Here is a 16589-nt window from a genome sequence, read left to right on the forward strand (position 1 = left end):
TTAGTGATTTACTGAAGGTCTAATATGCAAGGAAGAATAACAGAGAGGCACAAACCCCATTAAATGTCACTTATAAAAATATAAACAGTCTGTTTGTGCATGTTGAGTTGTATCAACATTAAGTAGAGCATTCTGTTCTGTGGTTAAAGTTGTGTCATTTGTTAGAATTTCATCCAAGTTAAGGTCGCAGAAATGTACGTGTCCATTTCCTGAAAAACAAAAAAGAACTTTTAAGTTCTGTTCCTCACTTGATGTTCCTTCTCTGGTCTCTTGTCTTTGTGTACATATTCTAGGCAACATTCTTGGTTGTTATAGTCTTACTTCTAACTTCTTTTTCCCTACTAATGTATCTGATATCTATAGTGTGATGTTCACTAAGTTTAGATTATTTGGGGTTATGTGTGATGTCAAGGATTCCTGAATGGTGATCGAGTCCTAGACAGGTCCAGGGCTTCCAAGTGCAAATGAAGTCTGGTGCATTCAGCCCAGGAAGGCTCTGGGCAGCAGTTGCATGGGGGTAGATTTAGATTAGATATGAGGAAAAAATTCTTCACTGTGAGGGTGGTGAGGCACTAGAACAGGTTGCCCAGAGAAGCTGTGGCTGTCCCCTCCCTGGCAGTGTTCAAGGCCAGGTTGGATGGGGCTTTGGGCAACCTGATCTAGTGGAGGGTGTTCCTGCCCATGGCAGGGAGGTTGGAACTAGGTGATCTTGAAGGTCACTTCCAACCCAAACCATTCTATTTTTCTGTGGTAAGATAAGTGGTTGTTGAAGACTCCCCTGACTAGCTGTGTTACTAAAAGGGAACAACATATTGGCAACCATTGTCCATGGTTTTAGGTAATGATCAACTAATAATGTTTGTTAAATACAAGAAGGAAACGAAAAGCCATGAATACATTTACAGAAGTAAATCTTCAGGGGAAAAAAAGTCTTTTGGATTTCTTGGTTGAATTTTTGTTTTAAAAAAAAAAAAAGTGTCACATTTGCTCTTCATGGTATATACATAGATTTGCTCTGCTATGTGCCAGTTTGTAGTACAGCCAGTTAAGTGAGCCACTATGCTACAAAGACTAATTTCAGCTAGAAGCTGTAGAAACAAGAACATGATTTGGAAGGCGTTATTTGTCTTTGTGGATATTTGTTCTCTTCTACCAGGGGAAAAGGTAAAAAAGTAGATATCTCTTTCCACCACTTTACCTGTATTTATTGTCACATTTCTGTTTCCTTGTGTGCAGACTCGCTTATGTCCCAGAGTTTCAGACACTGTTTATCTTCCACCCACTGCTTTCTGAAACAACATTAATGTGCCTCAGCTGTCTTTGCTTCTGTCAAATCCATAACTAATGACAAAATGGTTCTTTAAAAATTAATCACACTGTTTCTGGGGGAATGAAAGAGTGATCTGCATGTAATCACTTTATCCAGAGAGGAGAAAAATATTCAAACATGTAAATTCATGGTATGTAAAAAAGCATAAGGCATGTGTACACTGCTATATTTTGTTAAAAGTTCCAACAGTTCCTCAATTCATTCTCCAACTTATTTTTAAAGTGGATTGCTACAAGTGAATCAAATGTGACTCATAAATCTGAAGGCATTTTGGGTGTAGTTATGTTATTCAAAAATGTCTTTAAATTCAAATAATGAATTTCAAAGTGTTTATAAAGTTGTGTAGCATCATGACTTTCAAAATGAAATTCTCTCATTTTTCCACTTTTCTTGGTCCCACTTAAACATATTAAAATTATTTTCCTTTCTTACCAGGAAGCACCAGCTTGCTACTGGTAGGAAATAAATGAGTAGTTTATCTTGCATTATTTTTACTACTAAATATATGTTGCCTTTTTTTTTTTTAAAGCATCATGATAGCCTTGCTGACCCCTTTTCTTAAGAAAAGAAATAATAATAATAAATCTATATTTCAACCCTACCTAACCAATAAAAGAGCCTTAAAAAAACTTCAGAAAAGATGAAGATGATGAATTTTGTATTTATCCACGTAAGTTTCCACTACTTGGTTTTACATTATGGATTTGAATGAAGTTATGGACCATCTGAAATAGTAGATTATCTTGCCTGAATTATGTGGAAATCAGTTGTTGTAGTTTCCTTGAGGGATATCTATGCCAAATCTTAGTGAAAAAACTCTGTAAGGTACAATTTTTTTATATATTAACTAAATATGAAAATATGTTATTTTTTCCTATTTTTGCAATGGTAATTTGTACAAACTCTATAAAGAGATCTTTTCTTAATAGATTAATGTAATTAGGACTTAGCAACAGAAATCCATACGTATATAAAAAAATGAAAAGGTAATCCTTCCTCCCCAAAATCAAAAAGTGTAAATCAGTTTTACAAACCTGTCAATTTCAAGACTACATGAAGACATTTGAGTGACAACTTTTAATCCATTGTTGTGGTTTTTGGCTGAGATAGAGTTAATTTTCACAAGAAGCTGGGAGGGGACACAGCCAGGACAGCTGACCCAAACTAGCCAAAGGGATGTTCCATACTGTATGATGTCATGCTCTGTATGTAAGGGGGGAACTGTCTGGGGAGGAGTCACTGCTCTGGGACGGGCTAGGCATCAGGTTCTGGGTGGTGAGCAAATTGCATTGTGTATCACCCACTTTGTATATTCTTTTATAAGTATTGTTGCTGCTGTTTTCATTTTCCTTTGCTGTCCCAGTAAACTGTCCTTACCCTAACCCACAAGTTTTACCTTTTTCTTTTGATTCTCCTCCCCATCCAATCGAGGTGGGGGCAGTGAGTGAGCAGCAGTATGATGCTCTGTTGCCGGCTGGGGCTAAACCACGTCAGTCCTTTTTGGTGCCCAACATGAGGCCCGAAGGGTTGAGATAACGACAGATTTGACCAGAGCATATTAAAACAAATTTCTTATAGGCATTATTATATTAAATAGTTGCTGGTGACTGTGGTGTTTTGTTTGTTCACGTGGTTGTGTTACGTAAATCCTCACTTGCTGTATGTATTCCCTGTGATGCTGTTTATTGCCTCTGGGAGAGGGATCAGGATTCTCACTTTGCTGTACTGTGTAATATCAATGTATGATATGATAACATAGCTGGTTGTGAGGTTAAGCTTGTATTTGTAGGTGGCGTTGCTATCATGCCCGTAACTCGGATGATGTCTCTTGGAATTTATTAATAATTACACCCAATCTATGGGGAAGATGGGGGAAAACTTTCTCCCACTCTTTCACCTCCCCTTTTTCCTTCAGGCTGGTTACAGCATCTTTTGAGAATTTTGAATTATTTCAAGGATCCAAAAGGGTACCAGTGGACTGTTGGCGTAGCTGCCTTGGAGATGGAGGAAATTAAGCAGTTGTCTGCCTTGCCCAGTCTCTTAGAGGACCCTTCTGTTGTGCAGTTGCTGAGGATTGAAGAACAACAGGTGCCAGCTGCTACCACAACGGTGCACTGGCAGTGATATTGCACCAACTGAGACCCCTTGATACCTATCCGTAAGATGTTTCGTTGACTGGAGAGCCAAGGAGTGATCAGCAAGACTCGCTTAGCCTTTAACAGTCCCATATGGCCAATGAGAAAGTCTAATGAAGGGTGGAGACTGACAGTAGATTATTGTGGCCTGAATGAAGTCACGCTGCTACTGAGTGCTGCTGTGCTGGACGTGCTGGAACTTCAATATGAACTGGAGTCAAAGGCAGCCAAGTCGTACACCACAACTGATATCGTGAATGTGTTTCCCTCAATCTCTTTGGTGGCGGAGTGCAGGCCACGGTTTGCTTTTACTTGAAGGGGCATCCAGTGCACCTGGAATCAACTGCCTCGGGGGTGGAAACAGCCCCACCATTTGCCATAGACTGATCCAGATGGCACCAGCTCTAGAGCACCTGCAATACATTACTGACATGATCGTATGGGGCAACAGAGCAGAAGCTGTCTTGCAGAAAGGGAATAGTGCAAATCCTTCTGAAGGCTGGTTTTGCCACAAAATGAAGTAAGGTCAAGGGACCCCCACAGGAGATCCAGTTTTTAGGAATAAAATGGCAAGATGGGTGCCATCGGATCCCAATTGATGTGATCAACAAAATAACGGCTATGTCTCAAGCGACTAGCAAAAAGGAAATACAAGCGAGGTGGTGTGGGGTTTTTTTAGGATGTGTATTCCAAATTACAGTCTGATTGTAAGCCCTCTCTATCAGGTGACCCCGAAGAACAACGTCAAATGGCGTCTGAGCAATGACAAGCCTTTGAACAAATTAAACAGGAAATAGTTCATGCAGTAGCCCTTGGGCCAGTCCAGGCAGGACCACATGTTAAAAATGTGCGTCACGCTGCAGCTGGGGAGAATGGCCCTACCTGGAGTCTCTGGCAGAAAGCACCAGGGGACACTCCAGGTCAACCCATGAAGTTTTGGAGTTGGGGATACTGAAGATCTGAGGCCTGTCACACTCCAACTGAAAAAGAGATGCTGGCAGCATATGAAGGGGTTTGAGCCACTTTGGAGGTGGCTGGTTCTGAAGCACAGCTCCTCCTGGCACCCCAACTGCTGGTGCTGGGAGGGATGTTCAAAGGGAGGGTCCCCTCTACACATCGTGCAACTGATGCTATGTGGAGCAAGTGGGTCACATTATTCACACAGCGGGGCTTGAATAGGAAAGCCCAGTTGCCCAGAAACCTGGGAAGTGATCATGGACTTTCCGGAAAGCAAAGGTTTTATAATATTGCCAGAGGAGGAGGTGATGCGTGCTGAAGAGGCCCCACTGTATAATAAACTGCCAGAAAATGAGAAGCAGTATGCCCTGTTCACTGATGGGTCCTGTCGCATTGTGGGAAAGCATCGGAGGTGGAAGGCTGCTCTATGGAGTCCTACATGACAAGTCGCAGAAACTGCTGAAGGAGAAGGTGAATTGAGCCAGTTTGTGGAAGTGAAAGCCATCCAGCCGGCTTTAGACATTGCTGAATGAGAAAAGCAGCCAGTACTTCATCTCTGTACGGACTCATGGATGGTGACAAATACCCTGTGGGGATGGTTACAGCAATGGAAGCAGAGCAACTGGCAGCACAGAGGCAAACCCATCTGGGCTGCCCCATTGTGGCAAGATATTGCTCCCCAGCTTGTTGTAAAAGTATGTCACGTAGATGCCCAGGTACCGAAGAGTTCAGGCAAAGGCAAACCCATCTGTGGGATTGCTTTTGCTCAAGGACCTGGGTGCATTTGCTGGGTGATGCGGAAGGATTGGGAAGTCTGATGTGTACCTCAAGGGGATTTGATTTTGGGTGAGAATAGCCAATAAATTAAATTGTTTGATGTTATTGCTAAATAACCCTGCCATTGTGTGTCATCACTACTACAATTGCTGTATGCCATATCCATGGTATTACAGTAATTAATGAAGCATGAGCTTTGATGAAACTGAGCAAAGTGCAGTGATGATGGAACTGGAACTGACTTCAGCAGCTGGTGCCCAGCAACTTCCTCTAAATCGACATCTTCAACTGACAGACTGTGGGCATGGGCTACGCCAGATACATGGGCCATGAGCTCCGCATGCAGCATGCAGCAATCCAACATCATGCACCGTCGCTTCTGCCCTGAGAGACTGTTTGACAGAGCCCAAAGTCATGGACTAAATGAACTCAACAGACAGTTTAGAGGGATGGTTCATAGACTAAGGGAATGATACCTGTATGTTTACGTATATCTCAAAGACAGGAAGAGTGGTGGTGATTAATTGGAAAGTGTAGGACCTGGGCATGATGTAGATGATATAGAATAAGGGGTGGATACTGTCCTGTTTTTTTGGCTGGGACAGAGTTAATTTTCACAAGAAGCTGGGAGAGGACACAGCCAGGACAGCTGACCCAAACTAGCCAAAGGGGTATTCCATACCATATGATGTCATGCTCAGTATATAATGGGGGGAGCTGGCCAAGGAGGAGTCGCTGCTTCAGGACAGGCTGGGCATCGGGCTCCAGGCAGTGAGCAAATTGCATTGTGTATCACCTGCTTTGTATATTCTTTTATAAGTATTGTTGCTGTCCCAGTAAACTGTCCTCATCCTGACTCATGAGTTTTACCTTTTTCTTCCGTTTCTCCACCCCATCCCAGTGGGGTGGGTGAGGAGTGAGCAAGCAGCCACGTGGTGCTCAGCTGCTGGCTGGGTCTAAACCACGACATCCATCAATAATTTTCTCTGTAGGAACTATGAAGTAAACAGGATGGTTGTGGAACAATGCCTACTCAGGCAGCTTGACATCTGCATCCTAAAATTGTCAAATATGTCTCTTGGTGATTCTAAGTAGTCTCCTTTTTTCCTATCGGACAAGATTCAGAAAAGTGCAGCTATGATTTTTGCTTAACTATTTATGGAGTTTCCAAGATGAATAAAGCCAGTTGGGTTAGGTTTAGCAGTAAAGCAGCAGGCACACATATTGCACATTGGAAGAGATACTGTATTTCAGTTGAGTACTAAGAATTAAATTTTCGGTATTTTCAGGTTGCTTGTTCAAAGGTTGGAAAATCCTGATTGAAACCAACAAGCTGGAATGATTTTCCAGTATCTTCTGATCTACATTGATTGGCATGTCTAAAAATGTGCAGAAAATTGCCATGCTTTAGTAGGACAAATTGGTCCATGTTTCAGTATATTGGACACCTTATGATATAGCAGCAGAATGTAAATTTAGGACTCTTTGTCCTGTTATTTGTGCGTAGATTGGTAAGTCTTTTGAACAAAAACCAGATACTCTGAAGTTGTCTTTGACTCTAGCATTTTGTTTTTATGATATTAGTATGCATGGATGCCTGTGAAAAAGAGCAGCAGCTGAAGGGGTGTGCTTTTGCTCATCATACACTAAACCTAATTTGGTCTTTCTTTGTCTTGTGAAATGTGGAGGGAATCTGAACTAGGGTTCTAATCACTTCTGATTGCACCCATTTTTTTTCTCTCTCCAATTAAAAAAAAAAGAATTACAATTTGCATGACCTTCTTGGGGTAACAGTTGAGCAGAAGCTGTCTTGTCATGAAAGGAGAAATCAGTAGTTGAGTAAGCAGTGACTGATAAAATTGGAATAGGTAACTTAGAGGAAAAAATAGGTAGCTGGATGAAGAAAAAATAGTTGGGTATGCATTTATGTTTTAGGAATATTTATTTTTACAACTAAGAACAGGGGCATTTTTTTAACTATAGAAATACAGATCTAGTTTAGGTGTGGAGTTTTGGAGCATATTGGTTTGTCTACTGTCACTTCTTCATAAAGACTACAATATAGAAGAAAAATTCTGCAACAAAATTAAAGATTTAACTTATTAAATCAGTTTAGGTCAAGAAACCTTTAAAACCTTGAGGAGTCTAAAAAAAAGAATATCAGTTCTATTTTTATTTACAACTCTTTTAAGAGGATGTAATTTACTCCCATAGATAAGTGTAAATATTAAGTTTCATGGAATGTACAAGATATAATTATGTGCAGAGATCATTTACTAAAAAAATGTGCAAGAAAATGCACAGTTTTAGTTCAGAATCTATGCTCTGTTTTAATCTTGACTGCATTTTTCCATAGAGAACAAATTTGGTTTAATCTGATGTAGAAAAATGCTGCACTTCTACCTTGGTTAGAGTTTTGAAGCTAAAAAACTTTTCTGTGATTTGACTGTAAGTCTTAAGAATATAATTATTTTAAGAACAATTCTTGTACTGATTATAAACAAGCTAACTTCCTTATTCCTGTTTGCAACTGGCACAGACTTTCTGCATTTCTGTCAGGATGAGGAGAGTCTCCTGCATTCCTTAAAATAAGTTAAGCAACAATAAAATAAATACTTGAGACCGGATGGAAGTGGTCATTTAGATCTGATCTCCCAGCCTGGAGAAATAGTTGTGTGGCAAATTAAAAAGTTCACAGACACGTCCAATGTTAGGCTATTGTGTGTTTGTTTTTCCATCAACTATATGCCGTGTTTGCACATGCATGCTTCTTGCATAGCTCCCTGAATGTCAGCCAGCACTTGAGGGCACTTCAGATTGTGTATCCACAAAAGGAATCTGTTTCCTGGGTAACCTGGTGGTTTTGTTTTTTACTGTTAGGATTCTTTTCAAGGAAGCCAAGAGTTCTGTTAAGGCTGTAGAAGTTCTTAGATGATCAGTTTTAGGAGACACAAGTAATATGAGAGTAAATTTTTACTAATTAGTGCATGTGCTAGTGTAGCTGTAAGAGACAACCATTGAAAAAACAAATTTTCAGAGAGCTTGGCTCCATTGCTAATGAAACCTTACCCTCCCCAGCATTTGATGAGTTACTAGGATTTTTTGAGGGAAACCTAGGGAACAAGAACATAGTGGAATTTACTGGCTGAAATCAAGTGTGACGTGTAGGCAACCATTTTTATTTTTAATTTTTATAAAGAATATCTTTTTTTTTTAATCTGAGGATGAAATGTTCTATAAAATGTACAACCTGAGATTGACCTTTACAAAAGCAGAAAACACAACTAGGGCGGAGCTGTAAAACTGTTGACATCTGGTTGTCTATACAGGTTCCAGGTATCTGGAACCACTTACTTGCCATGGCCTAGTTTATTTGCAGTAGTAGAGCAGGAAATCACATTTGTACAGCTCACTGCACAAATACCTTCAAGTAGTGAAGATCTAGTAGATCTAAAGTGATAGGTTCATGCCAGCTGTTCCACTGGTAAAGAAAGCATTTCCCATTTCTTTAATGAACAGAAGATGAGCAGAAATGTCGCAAGAGGAATATCTCATACCTCTGTACTGAACTAAACAAAAACTTGGAATGCGCCCAGAGGAATACATATGTATTTGAACTTTGGGACTATAGCTCTGGGGTTGAACTGGGACTGACTAGTAAAGGAGGCCGTTGCCAACGGAGTCACCTTCATTTGTTGCAAATTTTGAAGAGTGCATGGTGAGTGGGGCAGGAAAAAAACAGTGGAAAAAGAAAAGGGATAATGGCATCATTTATAAAGTTGGATGCCATTTTGGGGGATTGTATTCATCCCCATACTTCCTGCTAAATTCCTTTGTGGAGCAAGTCAAGCAACTTTTCACTAATACTGCACCGTCACTTTCTGTGTATCCAGTCTCCAACTGTGAGACCTGGCTTGCAGAAGTGCAGGAGCTTGTCGCCACAACTACACAGAGCGCTGAATGAACTGAATATCATGTTAACAAATACGGATTTATTTTGTGTGTAGGGAAGGACCAAAAGGGAGGAAACTATTGTGGCTTTATCTTCACGATTATCCTTATCACTTATATCTTGTAGTGCTGTTCCTCTCATGGCTCCAACCGCAGCCCTTCTTTATATTTTGTGACACAGAGGATGTGCCAGCTGCACTTCTGGGTGTGTATTATACATATGAGCCACATGTAATGGGAAGTACTTTGGGGAAAAAACCCCACCCGGATATGTGTAAGATCAAACTGGGCAGAGACAACTACTTTCTACTTACTCTTCCTTTGACTAGGTTACTGATAATTCAAACAGACATAATCATATATCTTATTTCACATGACTGTTGTCACAGTAATATTTTTGGAAATACTAAGATACTATAGCAATGGGTATCATACATAAGTAATTGAGAAAATGTATTCAAACATTATTTAAAGAAATTATCAGCATCTCTAAATAAGTTGCTCCATACTGTATCTGAACAGCAAGGAGAAAACAAACCATTTAGTCACAGGCACAGAATAATGGAGGGTTCAAAAGTGTAACAGCTACCAGTATTATGGTCCTGCAAAGCAGATGAAGCTTTCACGGGCAGCCTTAATTTTGGCACTTCTGAAGTTTAAAATGTCTGGCTTGGCAAACTTAAAAATCTTTTTGTGTATGTTCGGATGTATAAGGTACTAGTTAAAAAAACATAAAAAGCGAATAGAAACTATTTGTACTGATGTCTGTGTGCTTTATCGTTAGGCTCGGAAAACCTTAAACCCTTCTTAGGGTTTTGCCAATTCACCTAATAAACTAGACAAATATGGTTAGTGTTTCTGTTTTCATCCTGTAACTTACCATATCATCATATTCAGTGATGAAATATTGTGTGTTTACCAACTGTCTGTAAACACTTCATATTTGGAAAAATTCTCAGATAATGCTATAATTAGATATTTTTGCCAGACTGGTTTTGGATAAGCAGTTCAGGTGATCAGAGTTTCTGTTTTCCTGGGTCATTCGTTGAACAGTATAGCAGAAGAAAATCACTTCCAGGGCAAAGACTTTGCTATTAAGTCATATGGTTCTTATACTTTTTTACATTAATCAGATTCGTATTAATAAATAGTTCTAATTTGTACTTGGATCCTGTAATTTAAAAAGACATGCATTAGGCTTAAGATCACTAATATCTTCAATGAATGCATTTTATATATGGTAACTAAAGCTAATGAGCAGCCTAGTAAATTGAATTCAGCCCCATAATCTCACATCAAGTCCATTCATCACTCTTCCAGTCCAATGATCTGGAACTTCATGGTGCAATTAACTTTACTTCTTCTAGGCAACTAAATATGTTGTCCCTTCTGCAAATATGTGCAGGACTTGGAAGTTTCTTTTATTTGGATCCCCTGAGGCAAGTACTTTCTGTACAAGGCAGAAAGTTTGAAAAATCACCTGCCTCACGAAGGACATAAAATGTGCATGCCATTACCAACGTTGTTCTACTTAAAACAAAATACCTGTAGTAGAAATTCTATTCCCTTTCTCCTCAGTTGCCATCACTTGTTTTTGCATAAGGGAGGAATGTAGGCAATGGGTTGAAATGGCTGTTTCATTTGTAGCCCTGGTGGTGAACAATTAAAATGTTTGTTTGGGGTTTTTTTAATTTTAAAAAAATATACCTGATTTTTCTTCCGGTCTCCATACTGCACCAATCTGTGTCTTGGACATAAGGACTTAAGCACATCAAAAATTTTGTGAGCCAGACCAACTGTTTGCATAGCTAAGTACTCCTGTCTCCAGCAGTAGTAGTTAGTAGAAGGTCTTAAAGGAGGCAACTTAAGTCTGGCTCCTCTGAGGTTATTTCCCATGCCATCCCCCCCAAATCCAAATCATTGATTAGGAATTTTAGAGGGCACATCCATTCTATTTTAGGATTTGCTTTGGATCTGTGGTCTATTTACTTGTCTAATGCCTTTTTGATCCTGTGGATGCTTCTGATCCCGCAAGTTCCCTATATGCTATATAAAAAAAAAAAAAGCTTACAAATGTAAGTCTGGGTACTCTGTGCCTAAGGAACCTGAGGCATTTCTTTAGCTAGAGTGCTACTTCCATTTGAAGGGTTGTCTATACTTGTCAGTTGGAGCATGCCAAGAGCTGTGTGTGTAAATCTCATTCTGTCATCAGGGATAGTTTTCTCGTATCTTGTGGTCATCCTCCGTCTTTTATACTGCATTCTGAGAATTCACTAAAAGGTTTTGGAACTATGGGCCTGAATAAAGTGAGTGGTGAATGCGGCCTGATGAGTTGTTCTGGTATGTTGCTACTCTGCCTTCCACCCTCTTTCATGAGGTCCTTGCAGCTATTCAACAGTGGCATGTACAGTTTTCATGTGGGGAAAAAATACATTCATCCTCTGCCTCTTGATGGACGCTACCAGTAGGATAAGATGATGGCCATATGTATCTGAGTGTTAGACACCGTTTACTTTAAGTCTGCTTAGGTTGATTTAGTATGAGCTAGCTGTGGACAGGTAATGAAGCGTGGTTAAATTATCTCAATCACATTTGATGCTATAACTGATCCTTTGGTGTATTTTTAGTCCATCCCAATTGCAAAGTAAAACATGTTGTTTAAGCCATAATGTAAACATTGATCATTTGTTTATCCATCAATCAAAATTCATCATGACTTGGGTTCTTTGGGCCCGAATTAAATATTGCAAGAATAATAGATTTTTCAGAATTTTTTCCAGGAACTTTGAAAAACTCAATACTTGGAATGCCTCACTGTGTCACCATATATAAAAGCCTCCTGTATATTTACTGTAACTGTTGCTTCTGAACGGAATATGAAAAACCTCTTTACATTTTTTGGCTAGCTAGGAGTCTGTGTCATACAGGAAAACAACAGTTTCCAATTCATTATGTGTAATGACTTTTTTTTCTGAGATTATTTTAATATGTTGAACTCAGTAATACGTTCTTACTTTCACTTTGTATTTCCTCTGGCTGATTAATAGAAAATGAAATGTTTCTCTAAATTGTGGAGTTTTATTATGTCTCTTGAGCCATCCTAATTCAGAAGAAGAGGATGAAATAGGTACACCTGAACATAAACACTACCAAACATTCTTGCTTTAAAGTTATGTTTATTTGTATACGTAAAGAATTGTTCAGGAAGAAAAGTTTCAGGATGCAACAACAAATTGCAGCATTTTTTATATCCTATTTCAAGTTTACATCATTTTTCCAACTCAGTTGATCAGCTATCAAAAAAAATGAGTGTGACTTGGAGAATTGTAGCTGTTTCAGATGATGAAATAAAGGGAGTGCCTACTCTGCAGTAAGGTAGGGATTTTCCTTCTGAAGGTCGGTGAGGATGCTGTCTGCCTCCAAGGTGGTAGGATGACTGTCCCTGAGAAGTTCTTCACTCAAAATAACACTGGGCAGGCAGTTAGGAAGAGGATTTTTATCCATTTCTTTGTCCCCCACCCCCCCAAAAAACCCACCCGCAATCATTGCATCTGTCTTATCAGACTGAATACTCAGTGACATGTGCTTTACAACTATGGATCCACAGCTGAAAAAGACAATCTGGCAGGGTTTTTTTTGGTTTTCAGCTGTTTAATTGCTATGTATGTGAAAACCAGTAAGTAGAATAGACCACATGAATTTTCATATCATGAAATTCAAACCCTGCTTTTAAAAAAATAATAGCTTTATCTACAGATAGAGAGTGATATTTGTTTTTTTCATTGTGTAGATTACATTCTTACTTAGTGTATCTAATGTAGAATTAGTGTCATATGATGACCTTTCAACTTTTGAATCACTGCTTGAAAAGTAATTGTTCTGGAAGAAGTTTGGCTACGTAGTAATAAGGTATTATAATATGAAGTTATTGTATCCTTTGTTATCTGTTTTGGCTGTTGCAGATTACTGGGATAAAAATATATACTATTTATTGAATATTTAAAAATATTTTGGTTCTCTGCTTTGGAAGAAAAGTATTTATTTTATATACTATGTTTTAGGAAACTGGGAAATTTTCTCAACTGTTTTCTAAAGATTGCATTTTAATGAAGAAGGGAATACACACACACTTGTTCTATGTGTATGTGGATAATGTGTTTAAAAGTGTGTTGAAAACCTGTACAAATTATAAAACATAAGTCATTCTCCCTAAGACTTTGATCTCTGTGTTTTGACATATTGCTGTAGATAGGACTGACCTTATATATGGACTGTGGTGTGAAATATGGTATGAAAGTGCTGACATTCATTTACTATTACTTTCAATATTTTGTCTCTGTTGTGAAAGTTTTACTCTTTGACACTTTCATGTAAGTGATTGAGTCATTACATCACTCCGTGCCTTTATTTTTTCACCTTTAAAAAGGACAAGTGTATTTCGCTTTTTCTACAGTCGTGTGCTTTGAGATCAGTGGGCAATGCTTACAGAAGTGTTACTGGTGGTAGTAGTAGTATATAACTATTTTAAAGCTTTATTTCTCTTCAGAATAAAAATAGGTGATTAATAAAGTGTATAGAAAAAACTAGTGCTATGAGGGCAAGCTTATTTGTGGGAAATGTGTGTTTTAAAGATGTATTTAGTCTTTGTTACAGGAATACAATTAATTTCTTTTATTATGGTACTTATCAGGAAAAGAAAATTATTTTGAATGTTAGTTCATATCAGTTCCCAAATCATAAAAGGGGAAGACTGCTGCTTTAAACATTTCTATACTATAAAGAAGAAATGACATTTCTGCTTAGATTGTAGAATGCTAACAGGTATCTGTGTGCTACTGTGTTTCTATTGTCGTTACAGGTTATATACCTGACACTTTGCATTCACGCCTCTTTCAGTGACGCACGTTTGGTGTTTATGTAAATTCAACCGGGGGCCAATGTCACCGTTTCTGCTAGTTTCATATGGTGTATTGCTAAGCAACGTGTACGAGCGACAGTGTTTGCTTTCATTTTATTCTTCTTCCTGTCCCCCTCCAGCCCCCCTCTTTCCTAAAAAGTGACACAAGTTTGAAAAGTGAGTATTAGCTTGTCAGGAAAACAGTATTTTTAGTTCATACCCTATGAATGATGGAAGATGCAGTAGGTAGTGAGGATTTTGGATGTTCTTCAGTTTCATTACTTAAATATCGATGGACATTCCTAGCAAATTTTTTTCTTGCAAATGCTATTATTCTTGATTCATTAGTATTTTTTTTTTACATCTCCTGGGCCATGTTCACCTTGGAAAATAGTTTCGGAATACTGTGTTTCTCATGTACACACCTATTATATTCTACCTGTACAAGGTATAGCTAAATTATAGATCTGAGTAGCCATTTCATGTGTTGCTGAAGACCTGTCATCACGCTATCTAGATTCCTGAAGTGTAAAAGTACAATGATAGAACATTATACAAATATGTGTGTGTGTGTGTGTATATATATGTAGAGAGAGAGAAAGAGAAAGACAAAGACAGGATTTCCTATAACTGGAGTTCATAGTGTGTATGACTTTTTTACATTCATATACAGCAAGCCAAATTCTGGGGAGAAATAGGAAAAGGGACCAAGTTCCTTAGAGTCCTGGACTCCTAGTCTCTTAATGAATTTAAGCAAAGGAATTACTGTGTCAATGCAAGAACTTGTCTGTTGACTTCCTTAATCTTAAATACATGAAATAAATATGCAAGGTCGTTTTTATGTCTCGTCCACGTAGATCTTCTTAGTTCAATGAAGGTATAGGAATAGCAGGTCTGTTTTTGGGAGGTACATTAATGGGCACACCAAACCTTGAAGAGAACCTCAATAGTCAACCAAGTTTGTGTGGAAAAATTGAAGTAAAAGGCACGTTTTCTTGCCTGAACTACCACTAATGCTAAAACTCAGGAAGAAGGTATGCATTTATATTCAAAGACATTTTATCAATTTCAGTATTTTTCAGACAATAGACTTGTTTTTCAATATTAATTTTACTTGTAACAGTGCAAACTTTCCACTCTATGAAGAGATTTTCCAAGATATTTTGCTGTTTTGGGTTTTTTTTTATGCTGTGGGTATTTCCCAAATCCTGCTGACGTTTTGCTAGGTTTTAATGTGGTGGTGTGTTGTGGATACCTGTCTTGTCTTTTCTACTTTCTAGAAAGAATAGTTTGAGAAATTCAGGATATAAGCTATCATTGCTTGTCCTGCTAGATTTTGACTAGGAGCAATTGAGTATACTGTTTACTGATAAGTTGCATTGTAAATATACTGCATTTTAAACCTGTTATTCAAAATCTGAACTCCTTTCTTGGATTTTACCATGAAAATTAAAAGTATTTTACAGAACTAAAATTCTGTACATTTGATGTCATTTGCAAATAACATATAGCTAAAGGTAATCAGTAGGAAATCTATTTCATTTTTTCTTTTTTTTTTTTTTTTACTTAAATTGGCAGACCGATGGTAGCCTTATTCCTACGTTGCCTTTCCTTTTTTCCATTTTTGAGGAGAAAAGAATGTCTTTCCCAGAATGTTTGATTACACAAAGGTGAACTCCATTATTTTCTCGTTTGCTATTCATCAATTAGCATATTAATGTTTTCAATGGAAACTAAATATGCTAATTTCACAGCTTCTTAGCAGATACCTTAATCATGAGGATATTTGTATGTTAAAAAGAAATGGGGTAAACTGCAGCATTGGTTCATAAAATTATACTACAAGTCAACCCTGAAAATCATGTCTCTTTCAGGGGCCTCATCTCATGGGGAATAAAACCAGCTGCCACTGAACTTGAAGTTAACCCATAAATTAAGAGATTTTCTGGTTTGGGTTGGTTGATCCCTCTGCCTTTTACCCCTGGTTTATGTAAACAGTCAAGCAAACATTCAATCAGCAGTCAGTCAGCAGGTCTTCCAATCTTTTTGTATACATTCTTTAAAAATGTGTTTGTACACATATTAAATATAGGTAGCCTCTTTACCTTCAATTATGATTAGATGGGTAAGGATTTCAGTGCTTTCGTCTGTTTGTAACATGGAGTTAGTGCGATGAAAGCCAAGAACTACTGTTTTAGAATCAAAACACATAGGAAAAACTAAAAAGGTGTTCTTAAGACTTTCAAAACTATAGCTGCTCTTCTGAGGCTAATTTAATTTTTTTTTTTTTTTTTTAAGCGTAAAGTTAATTCTTTCCATATCTGCAGAGATCATATTGTAATATCAAGCTGCAATAAGCTAAAATGGATATAAGTGGTAGTACAATTAACTCATTTTCTATCCTGATGGAGCAGAAATGTAGCTCTGTACATGGGTCAGCTGTAGGGTTGGGGGCGCATACCCAAGAGAGATATCTAAAATAATGTAGGCTCTTTTGCGTATTGATGAGGGGGATTAAGTTTAAGAACAATGCAATTTAGAG

General features: G+C 38.1%; 1 protein-coding gene across 3 annotated transcripts in view; it reads left to right on the forward strand.

Moving 5' to 3' along the window:
- The window catches only part of PRKD1 (protein kinase D1), a 159330-nt gene that overhangs the window by 24197 nt on the left and 118544 nt on the right, over positions 1–16589 (forward strand). The window contains exon 2 of one of the 3 annotated variants that reach the window (XM_075754075.1): positions 12436–12525. The exons of the other annotated variants lie outside the window; for them this stretch is intronic. The gene's annotated coding sequence lies outside the window, so the exon portion shown is untranslated. The remainder of the gene's footprint in view (positions 1–12435; positions 12526–16589) is intronic. 3 annotated transcript variants of the gene reach the window in all.

Source organism: Balearica regulorum, chromosome 5 (genome assembly GCF_011004875.1).
Source record: "Balearica regulorum gibbericeps isolate bBalReg1 chromosome 5, bBalReg1.pri, whole genome shotgun sequence".
NCBI lineage: Eukaryota > Metazoa > Chordata > Aves > Gruiformes > Gruidae > Balearica > Balearica regulorum.